Source organism: Bos indicus, chromosome 23 (genome assembly GCF_029378745.1).
Source record: "Bos indicus isolate NIAB-ARS_2022 breed Sahiwal x Tharparkar chromosome 23, NIAB-ARS_B.indTharparkar_mat_pri_1.0, whole genome shotgun sequence".
Taxonomy (NCBI): Eukaryota; Metazoa; Chordata; class Mammalia; order Artiodactyla; family Bovidae; genus Bos; species Bos indicus.
Genome location: NC_091782.1, coordinates 33,196,731 through 33,206,425, shown reverse-complemented (window position 1 = coordinate 33,206,425; position 9,695 = coordinate 33,196,731). Strand labels below are relative to the sequence as shown.

General features: G+C 38.8%; 1 non-coding gene across 1 annotated transcript; it reads left to right on the top strand.

The window, feature by feature from the left end:
• The first annotated feature begins 6,452 nt into the window (after positions 1-6,452).
• Positions 6,453-6,534, top strand: TRNAS-AGA (transfer RNA serine (anticodon AGA)). The gene has a single exon. It is a non-coding gene; the product is annotated as a tRNA-Ser (tRNA).
• Positions 6,535-9,695: the final 3,161 nt, after the last annotated feature.

The window sequence follows — 9,695 nt, the reverse complement described above, 5'->3', positions numbered from 1 at the left end:
TAAATAAGCATTTCATAATGCATTACTTGCCCTTATTACTTGTCCGGCATTGTATTTAGTGTTCTGTTCCTTTGTTTAAAAAATTCTAGTCCTGACCCGTTATATTGTTTTCATGACTCTAAAATAGGTTGCGACCCACGTTTTAAACCGTGAGGTGGTCTTAACCGTGTTTTGCCCTACGGTAGCGCATTGTATTTGCCTACTTCAATCAGCATGTAGTTGCCAATGGAGCCCAACGCCAGTTGGTGTGTCCTTGGCAGAAAAGAATCCAACAGAAGTAGGTAGGTTTCTATATTTTTAAACATGTGGCCCAAGCACTTCTGTGCGTCTCCGTATTTGTATAGTCGGGCTAAGGTCAAGTCACCCAGTCTGTTAACTGACAAAACACTGAATTTGAAAATTGCAACATTGAGTATATGAAGAACAAAGTTATAGTCAAAGGAAAGGGAACAATATCTAGAAGCAGATATCAGAAAAGACCTACTGTGAGAAATAGACAATTTCAGTAAACAATTCTTAGTAGGTTGTAAGAAGACATGGCCTAAATGAAACGAATGAAAGCTGTGAGAAAACAAATTGAAATAAAAACACTGGATGAAAGGGGTTTAAAACACATGCAAGCATGTTTAAAATGAAGGAAGATAATTAAAATCATACTGGAGAAGAACAGAATTGATGCGGTGGTAAAGTGAATCAGTTGTATGCAGAATATTCTTTTAAAGCTGTGTGAATCATAAGAAAAACACAAATGAAGTAAAAGAAAGATACATATAAAGGCCCGAGGATGAAAAGCCACCATGTGGATGATTCCCCATCAGAAAAGAGAGAACACATGAAATCAGCTATCATTTAATAGTTTCTATGTGCCAGGCAGTGTTCTGACTGCTTTATACCTAACATTTAATTCTTAAAACGATCTTTATTAAGTTGTTTGTTATTATTTATTCTTTACTAAAGAGGAAACTAAGGCACAGATAAGTTCAGTAGCCTGCCCGAGGTGACATAACCAATAAATGAGGAAGCTGAGACTTGAATTTAGTAATTTGGTCCCAAGCTCCCATTGTTAATCTCATTTTTAATCTCTAATAAACAGTAGGCTCCCTAGTAAAAAGATGAACAGTTTCCTAAGTTTAAGAAGAATACACCTCTCATTCATTGCTAGTGAGAGTGCAAAATGGTGCAGCTACTTTGGAAGACAGTATAGCAGTTTCTTTCAAAACTAAGCACTGTTACAATATGATCCAGCAATTGTACTCCTTGGTATTTACCTAAATGAACTGAAAAGTTAGACACACACAAACACCTAATTGCCAAAACTTGGAAGCAACCAAGATGTTCTTCAATAGGTGAATGGTTAAATAAACTGTGGTATATCCCTGCTGTGTAATATTATTCAGCAATGAAAGGGGTTGGCAAGCTCCGGGAGTTAGTGAAAGACAGGGAAGCTTGGTGTGCTTCAGTCCATGGGGTCGCAATGAGTTGGACTGAGTAACTGAACTGAACTGAATGAAATGAGCAATTAAGCTACCAAAAAAACACAAACATTAAATCCAACTTGGTGAATGAAAGAAGTTAAAGGGAAAAGGTTACATACTCTAGAAGTCCAACTATATAATATTACAGGAAAGTTAAAACTATAAACAGTAAACATCCATGGTTGCTATGGGTTTGGAAAGGGAAGAAGGGATGAATGGATGTAGCACAGGGGATTTTTAGGGCAGTGAAATTATTTTGTATGTCATTGTGGTGGTGGATATATCATTGTACATTTGTCAAACTCTCCTATAGAGTGTCAAACAATACAGAATGAACCCCTAATATAAACTGTGGTCAATAATAATTTATCAATATTTGCTCATCAGTTGTAGCAAATGTACTAATGCAAGATGTTAACAGGGAAAATTGGGTAGTGGAGGGGGGCAGTGGTGAGCCGAGATGGGATGTTTCTGTAAACCTAAAACTGTTTTTTTAAGTATATTAATTTTAAAAATATATAATTGTTAAAAGTGTTTCTGGTAAGGTCTCAGCGGGAAATGAGGGACATCTCATTAGAAATTGGAAATTAGAAATTGGATATCTAATTAGGAAAGTGATTCCTGTAAAGTAACAGAACTTGGCTGAATTGTGTTCTTCAGTGGGATGAAAAACAATTTGTAAGCAATAAACTTGAATATTTAGCTGAGCAAATTTCCTAGATAAATGTGAATGTGCACCCTGGTTTCTCTGTGCTGTTCATAGTACAAAATGTAAGGAAAAAGACCAAAGAGGAAAGAACTGTTAAGCAGAATAAGCAAAAAGAAACCATTTTATGATGGTTTGGAAAAATTTCAACTACACCTTCTACAAACGAGGCTTCCAATACAAATTGAAAGATGCGTGTATTGAAAAAATGTATATGTAAAATTTCTGTCCTCAGTGACTTCTCTTCATAGTTTTAGCAACTGGGTGTACACATGAAAAACTAAGCAACCATTGTAAGCAGCATATAGATATTCCCTGAGTATATAGGCAAAATATTGAGTACCAACCATATGCCAAGCACCCATAAGAAACACTATCTGTAAATAAAGTATAATTTAGTGAATAAAAGCCAAAGTTTATTGAGTCTACTTGGTTACTAGCTATAAATACTTTACTTGAACCAAGTCATTTAATTGATTCAGGGTGCCAAACAGAGAAAATAAAAGGATGGAAATTCACAGAAAATTCATAGGTTAATAAGAGTTCCAAAGAATAGCAAGGAGAGATAAGAAAGCGTTCCTCAGTGATCAATGCAAAGAAATAGAGGAAAACAATAGAATGGGGAAGACTAGAGATCTCTTCAAGAAAATGAGAGATACAAAGGAAACATTTCATGCAAAGATGAGCACAATAAAGGACAGAAATGGTATGGACCTAACAGAAGCAGAAGATATTAAGAAGAAGTGGCAAGAATACACAGAAGAACTATACAAAAAAGATCTTCATGACCCGGATAACCACAATGGTGTGATTACTCACCTAGAGCCAGACATCCTGGAATGCGACCTCAAGTGGGCATTAGGAAGCATCATTACAAACAAAGCTAGTGGAGGTAATGAAATTCCAGTTGAGCTATTTCAAATTCTAAAAGATGATGCCATGAAGATGCTGCACTCAATATATCAGCAAATCTGGAAAACTCAGCAGTGGCCACAAGACTGGAAAAGGTCAGTTTTCATTCCAGCCCCAAAGAAAGACAATGCCAAAGAATGTTCAAACTACCACACAATTGCACTCATCTCACACGCTAGCAAAATAAAGCTCAAAGTTCTCCAAGCCAGGCTTCAACAGTATGTGAACTGTGAACTTCCAGATGTTCAAGCTGGATTTAGGAAAGGCAGAGGAACCAGAGATCAAATTGCCAACATCTGCTAGATCATTGAAAAAGCAAGAGAGTTCCAGAAAACATCTACTTTTGCTTTATTGACTACGTCAAAGCCTTTGACTGTGTGGATCACAACAAACTGTGGAAAATTCTGAAAGAGATGGGAATATCAGACCACCTGACCCACCTTTTGAGAAATCTGTTACGAAGCAACAGTTAGAACTGAACATGGAACAACGGACTGGTTCCAAATAGGAAAAGGAGTACGTCAAGGCTGTATATTGTCACCCTGCTTATTTAACTTATATGTGGAGTACATCATGTGTAATGCTGGACTGGATGAAGCACAAGCTGGAATCAAGATTGCCAGGAGAAATATCAATAACCTCAGATATGCAGATGACACCACCCTTATGGCAGAAAGTGAAGAAGAACTAACGAGCCTCTTGATGCAAGTGAAAGAGGATAGTGAAAAAGTTGGCTTAAAACTCAACATTCAGAAAACTAAGATCATGGCATCTGGTCCCATCACTTAATGGCAAAAAGATGGGGGAACAATGGAAACAATGAGAAACCTTATTTTGGGGGGCTCCAAAATCACTGCAGGTGGTGGCTGCAGCCATGAAATTAAGACCCTTGCTCCTTGGAAGAAAAGCTATGACAAACCAGGACAGCATAATAAAAAGCAGAGGCATTACTTTACCAACAAAGGTCTGTCTAGTCAAGGCTATGGTTTTTCCAGTGGTCATGTATGGATGTGAAAGTTGGACTGTGAAGAAGGCTGAGCACTGAAGAATTGATGCTTTTGAACTGTGGTGTTGGAGAAGACTCTTGAGAGTCCCTTGGACTTCAAGGAGATCCAACCAGTCCATCCTAAAGGAAATCATTCCTGAATATTCATTGGAAGGACGGATGCTGAAGCTGAAATGCCAAATACTTTGGCCACCTGATGCGAAGAGCTGACTCATTTGAAAAGACCCTGATACTAGGAAAGATTGAAGGCAGGAGGAGAAGGAGATGACAGAGAATAAGATGGCTGGATGGTATCACCAACCTGATGAACATGAGTTTGAATAAGCTCTGGGAGTTGGTGATGGACTGGAAAGCCTGGCGTGCTGCAGTCCATGGAGTTGCAAAGAGTCAGACACAATTGAACTGAACCGAACTTGCACAGTGGCCAGAATTTTGGTAATAACCAGATTTTTTATTCAAGAAAATACATAATGAAAATCTTAGTATGTCATAATAAATATTCATGCATAACATACTTTTTAGTGGCAGCAAAAATATTACATCATAGTAGATGAATTATTTTTCAAAAGAAAGATATTTGCCAAAGCTTAATGGATACACCCAAAAAACATATGATAGCAAATCACTCAATGCATTTACACACAGCAAACAGACCCATGTACCCAACATCCAATTTGAAAGTTAAATCATTACTCTCCTTGTTAAACTCCTAGTTAAAACTCCTTGCAAGAGTAGTGGGACCTCCCAGTCATGTCCTCTCAAGGGTAATTATTACCCTCATCATAATGTACACCATACATTAATTTCACCTATTCTTGAACTTTCAAAAATTGGAATGCACTATGTGTTCTTTTTTGTCTGACTTTTTCCACTCAATATTAGCTTGTGAAATTTTGTCCATATGGGGTTATGTGTACTTGTAATTCCTTCACTCTCCATGTGGTGTGATATTATAGTGAAAAACCTCTCAATTTGCCTTTTCTACTGTAAATGGACTTTGGGGGTGTTTCCAATTTCAGATTAAAATAATAACTAGACTTTTTGTTTCTTACAACTCAACTCTGGCTCTTCCTTTACTGAGATTGATTCTGACATGCTTACATTTTTTTTTTAAGTCCAGAAAAACAAAATTGCAGCTGTGTCCAATCCTTGTTCCTTGTTATCCTAAATCAACCTGTTGATTAATAATTTTGGTTTAAATGCATCACTAATTACTTTCTATTTTGCACATATATTTTTTCAACCACAAAGATTTTCTTTGATACCTAATTTCAATCAAAGCTAGTGTTCCAAATGACTTCAGAGAATATATATACTTGATAAAAATATGTACACCAAATAACATGTTATGTGTAAACTATAGACAGCAATCTTTTTAGCCTAATTTCTATCAAAATTGCTTCATGCCTGTCCCTTCAGAACAGGTTGTCTCCCATAAAACCAGTGAACATCTTAGGTCTCTCTGCCTTTACCTCATTCTCTTCTCTTCCTCTCCTCCCTCTCCTTCCTGGTCCCTCCTCCTCATTTCTCTATTTAGGTGATGTGATTTCTCTGTTTGTGATTGTTTTCCTCTTTTCTTAAATTATTAGTGAAAAACACCAAGAAGTAGTCAAAAGCTAATTACAGTAATGTTTGCACTGGACTGGCCCAGGAAAACTCCTGACTGGCAGCTTTTGACTCAGATGGGAAAACTAGAAGGGGAAAAGAAAACATACTTGCATTGGTTAAATTTTGAGAAAATGAACTCCTATCTTGGTAAAAATCAAACTAAGATCTTTTTAGAAGGTAGCCAGGTTCTAGGGGCGACAGGAACTCACCAACCATCTATAAATTTTATTCTTAACGTGACAGAAGCATGGAAGCTTATAGTGAAATACAAAGCACCGTACAAACACAATGGGATTGGCGTTCCCTTAGGATTGATGTGGGCTGAGGCACTTAGGGACACAGAACAAGTGGGATGCAAGGAGGCCTTTGTGCATCATTTCCCTCACTTTTTACTTAGCACATAAATCAGGGAACTGAGCCCCTCCCTGAAAGCCACTAGCATTCTTTAAGGGGCCTCAGTGCCTGCAAGGAAGTTCCAAACAAAAGCTACACCTATCAGGGCTATTTAACTCCTGACAACTCGAAAAGCTACTGCTGATGCAGTGAAGACTCCCCTTCTAGTGCTCTCTGTTCCCACAGGTGCCCAGAGAATTTGATCTCCATGCCAAACTTGCATTTCACCTGAAGGTTTCTATTCAGTTTGCAAGAGTACGTTTTCTTGCACCAGACTCATTTTTGTTCTTTCCCGTGACATCGGCCAGTGAAATTTCTATTTAAGGATTTAAACGGAAAGGGTACTGCCCGTGTAGTCGTGGCCGAGTGGTTAAGGCGATGGACTAGAAATCCATTGGGGTCTCCCCGCGCAGGTTCGAATCCTGCCGACTACGGTGTGTACTTCAAACTTCGAAGCTTATTAGAACGAGCTACGTAGTACGCACCTTTGAAGGCAATGCTTTTACTTTGACTCTGCCTTGAAAACTTAGAAATCTTTCTGCAGTCAACACATACCCTTTTAGCAACTACTTCCAGTATTCTCCAAATTCAGATCATGGCCATGCGTGTAGATAGGAATCAGTGCACCAAAAAGGCAGCTATCGAGAGACAGAGTACCTTTTATTTTTCCTTTTTGTCTTTTATCGTAAAGTTCTCACTGAGCACCATAGCTGGCCGTCCCACTGTGCTGCCAGTTCTGGGAAGTGAGGGAGGAACTGGACTCAAGGCTGCTACTGCTAAATCACTTCAGTCGTGTCCGACTCTGTGCGACCCCATGGACAGCAGCCCACCAGGCTCCCCCGTCCCTGGGATTCTCCAGGCAAGAACACTGGAGTGGGTTGCCATTTCCTTCTCCAATGCATGAAAGTGAAAAATGAAAGTGAAGTCGCTCAGTCGTGTCTGACTCTTAGCGACCCCATGGACTGCAGCCTACTAGGCTCCTCTATCCATGGGATTTTCCAGGCAAGAGTACTGGAGTAGGGTGCCATTGCCCTCAAGGCTAGACATGGATATATTTGGCTCGGATACTGAATCGCACGATGTACAGTCGATAGCAGGAAGCGTAGCTTGCATAGTGAATTAATAAAGACAACGGTGAGCAATTGTATGGAGATTCCTCTAGAGTAGCATACTGTCTTTCCACATTAATGCTGTATTCTGAAGGAGATCAGCCCTGGGATTTCTTTGGAAGGAATGATGCTAAAGCTGAAACTCCAGTACTTTGGCCACCTCATGCGAAGAGTTGACTCATTGGAAAAGACTCTGATGCTGGGAGGGGTTGGGGGCAGGAGGAGTAGGGGACGACAGAGGATGAGATGGCTGGATGGCATCACTGACTCGATGGACGTGAGTCTGGGTGAACTCCGGGAGTTGGTGATGGACAGGGAGGCCTGGCGTGCTGCGATTCATGGGGTCGCAAAGAGTCGGACACGACTGAGCGACTGAACTGAACTGAACTGTGCATCTCTACGTGTCCTGATGGAGACCGAGGTTCGATTCTCCTACACATTGGGCACTGTCTCTCTTCTATTAATAATTATTAAGTAATATTAAGTAATTAATATTACTATTCTATTCGTATTAAGTTACTATTACATTACTATTCATATTAAGTAATATGAAAAGAGGATGGCCTTTCCACAGTTACGAAGTGATCCAGCCGATTTAGTGACAGGTGAAGACTACATTTTTATTTTATGTAAATGTATAATATACAATATTATGAGTATATATGTACTTTAAGACATATATAATGTTAAGAATGTATGTTTTAAAAATATATATGTGTGTGTATACTTTTCTCCCTTGTATATGATAGAGACAGAAAAGGAAAAATACAGTAATACAAATGCTAACATTTGGGGACTGGAATAGCCAGGAATTGTCTGTATTCTTGTAACTTTTCTGTCAATCTGAAATTATTTCAGAATTAAATTATTTTAAAATAAAAAGTTAAAAAAAGACTAATAAAACCATAACTGAAAAATATTTTCATTGACATTTAAAAGCATAGATACACAATTTGAGCCATAGATATGAAAGAAATAAGAAGTAAATTAATGAATGAGAGTTTAGAACTGATGAAGGAATGCGATGCAAACTGCTGTAGTGAGCAAGGACATCCATAACACATGAGAAAAGCTAAATAGAGAGAGCATACCTAAAACAACATTGTTTAATAATGACTACATTTTACGATGTGAAAATAAGAAGATGCTATAATTCAAAACAGCAATAACATGTGTGATGGGAAGGTGTGGCCAAATACAATTGTTCTATGTTCCCTTATAATATTGAAAAAGGTTAGAATTAAATGTACACTCAAAACATGATACATATTTGGACCATTGCTGAATACCAGACCACCTGACCTGCCTCTTGAGAAACCTGTATGCAGGTCAGGAAGCAACAGTTAGAACTGGACATGGAACAACGGACTGGTTCCAAATAGGAAAAGGAGTATATCAAGGCTGTATATTGTCACCCTACTTATTTAACGTATATGTGGAGTATATCATGAGAAATGCTGGGCTGGAGGAAGCACAAGCTAGAATCAAGATTGCCGGGAGAAATATCAATAACCTCAGATATGCAGATGACACCACCCTAATGGCAGAAAGTGAAGAGGAACTAAAGAGCCTCTTGATGAAAGTGAAAGAAGAGAGTGAAAAAGTTGACTTAAAGCTCAACTTTCAGAAAACTAAGATCATGGCATCTGGTCCCATCACTTCATGGCAAATAGATGGGGAAACAACAGAAACAGTGAGAGACTTTATTTTGGGGGGCTCCAAAATCACTGCAGATGGTGACTGCAGCCATGAAATTAAAAGACGCTTACTCCTTGGGAGGAAAGTTATGACCAATCTAGACAGCATATTAAAAAGCAGAGACATTACTTTGTCAACAAAGGTCCATCCAGTCAAGGCTATGGTTTTTCCAGTAGTCATGTATGGATGTGAGAGTTGGAGTATAAAGAAAGCTGAGCGCAGAAGAATTGATGCTTTTGAACTGTGGTGTTGGAGAAGACTCTTGAGAGTCCCTTGGACTGCAAGGAGATCCAACCAGTCCATCCTAAAGAAGATCAGTCCTGGGTGTTCATTGGAAGGACTGATGTTGAAGCTGAAACTCCAATACTTTGGCCACCTGATGCAAAGAGCTAACTCATTTGAAAAGACCTGATGCTGGGAAAGATTGAGGGCAGGAGGAGAAGAGGACGACGAGAAGAACCATCTCAGAGGATGAGATGGTTGGATGGCATCACTGACTCAATGGACACGAATTGGGTAAACTCTGGGAGTTGGTGATGGACAGGGAGGCCTGGCATGCTGCGGTTCATGGGGTCACAAGGAGTCAGACACGACTGAGCGACTGAACTGAACTGAACTGAATGGATGAGTGCTAAAATCAGTATTTCTGTGAGCCATGTTCAAAACCAAGCAGCTTTTGTTTTTTTAATGAATGAATAGAAAGCTATAAGAATAATTTTGAAATTTTAATTTAAATTAATTTTTAACATTTTGTCATCAAATTTTGGTAGTCAGATTTTAAAGTTAAC